Here is a 2,444-nt window from a genome sequence, read left to right as displayed (position 1 = left end):
CCCCCCACAATCTTTTCTTTGAACTTGACATTCTCCCTACACACCCACGCTTGCTGCTGCCGTTGCTGCTGCCCTTCCCGTCGCCGGCAGCTTGCTGCTGCCCCTCCCGTCGCCGGCAGCTTGCTGCTGCCCCTTCCCGTCGCCGGCAGCTTGCTGCTGCTCCTCCCTCGTMGCCGGCAGCCTGCTGCTGCTTGCTGTGTTCTTCATCTCCTTCATCAACAACCCTTGTGAGTTCATCTTTATCCGGTCACGTTTTATTACCCCTCAAAACACTATAGGCTTGGATCCAATTTCTTATCTTGATGAGGTTATTTTGGTATATATTGTTATAATGCAAATATTATCATGATGAGGTTATTTTGGTATATATTGTTATAATGCAAATATTATCATGATGAGGTTATTTTGGTATATATTGTTATAATGCAAATATTAGATGATGAGGATATTTTGGTATACAATGGCATAATGCAAATATTAGATGAAGATGATACTTTAGTATATGATGTCATGAAATTTATATTAGTTGATGAGGATTTATTTGTTATCTAAGAAATGCCAATTATGACGAGAAAGTTACGTGAAAAGCCTACTAATGGGTCGTATTAAGACGTGCATAACTCGAAGAAAAGATAGTGTATGGGTTGTCGTATACGTGCCTTATTATGTCTATAAATTGTAAGCGGTCTATGTAGAGAACTCTATTACCTTAAGATTTTATGTCYGGTAATTTGCTAATGATARTAGTAGCGTACTTGTTATATTGGTAGACTCATGTTAAATCTCGGAGTTGGAATGTTATATTATAAGTACTCGTATGCTAAATATTAAATATTCAAATAATTATTTTGAAATGGGATGAAGYTTGGGTTCGAATATTGTTTTATTTTATTATGTGTGAAGGATGGTGTGAACTGGGGGTAGGCATTGTGATTATTATGTAACCTCCATATCATCCTTTCACTACCACTCGGAAATAGGCATTGTGATTATTGTGTAATTTCCGAGATGAAGAGCTTACGATCACGAATGGCTAAATGACTGGATTTTGGTTGATGCTATAAGTGACGCTTTATAACGGTGATTTACGACTTACTTTGTGTTCGTCTTAATCAACGGTAATCGGGTCTCCCCCGTCAATCTCTGATGTTTAATACTCCTGGCAGTATTTTAATTTAACTGCGACCTTTCAGTGCTTAAACTGGTAACATTTATAACTTCAGGTTTCTCTGTACCTTGCGGATTTAATTGGACTCACTAGGCGTAAGCCTAACACTTCTTCTTTKGTATGACTTGTTTAGCAGGTTCTTTTAGTAGCGGGGCCAAAACGGGTTGAGAGGAGCATTGTTTCGTGAAGAGGCTCTTTTGTAGTAAAGCCTCRTTCTCTTGAGCGTTAAGCTGGAAAATGCCGTATTTTTGGAGATTGATAGAAACACCCGTCTATAATCTAGTTGTAGAAAATTCTAGATTAGTAGGTTGTTATTTATCGTCTCGATAATCGTTTGTAAACGCCTTACTATTGCCTTTTGTCTAAAATGTAAATTTCAAGAATTCACGTTCCGGAATTTTTATTTTTTTTGCGTGAATTTATTTCTTTTGTTTTAGCTATTTATTTTTGCTTCTTGTAAGTGATATGGGCGTTACAAGTTGGTATCAGAGCCATTAGTTTAAGTGAACTAGGTAAGGGATCATGACGCCTAGACTTAAGCTGAGATCGTAAATACAATGGGTGAGGATTGGGTAGAGACCTTTAAGATAAGAGAGCATTAGAGTAATCAAAGTATCCATTCATGAATTGTGACAATAGTGGTAAGAATTCTTATGTATAACCTATTCAAAATTTCACTTAGCTAATGTTATTTTGAGTAAGTTGTTACACAAGCATGCTTGAACTTACTGTCATTACATAATTTTTGAATGTATCAGTGTGTAATATGTTAGATTCCGTGTTCGTCCTATCCTAACTCTTTTCACCCTCTTGTACAACAGTCTGTAATGGTAAATACTCGAAGTAGGCGGGATACCTCTCCGGAAGGTCATGCAGTGACCGAGTCCACAGCAGATCAACCGCCACGAGCCACCGTCTTAAGGTTTCCTCCTAGACAAAACACCTTGGGTGGTGGAGATGATCACGTTCCTCAAGTCGACCGTACCACCTCTAATACAGTTATGGAAGAAGAAACCCCGGAATCAAGAATGTTGGGTACAATGATGAACGCCATGAACAGAGCCATGACCCATCAACAAGAGTTCTTTATGAAACTGCTGGAGGATAGAGATGCCAACAATCGTAAAAATGAAGCAGTTGCCGAGAACGTAACTATAGTAGGATCTGGGGGTACCGGAAACGAAATCCCAACTCAAGAGTTAGCAACGATTGAGGCGAGGCAGGTGAATAAAGGTTGCTCCTACAAAACATTTCTGAGTTGCAAACCGCCCGAATT

This window comes from Cynara cardunculus (genome assembly GCF_001531365.2).
Source record: "Cynara cardunculus var. scolymus isolate 2C chromosome LG 14, CcrdV1, whole genome shotgun sequence".
In the NCBI taxonomy this organism is placed as follows: domain Eukaryota; kingdom Viridiplantae; phylum Streptophyta; class Magnoliopsida; order Asterales; family Asteraceae; genus Cynara; species Cynara cardunculus.
The sequence above is the reverse complement of the archived record's forward strand: the minus strand, read 5'-3'. Positions refer to the sequence as shown.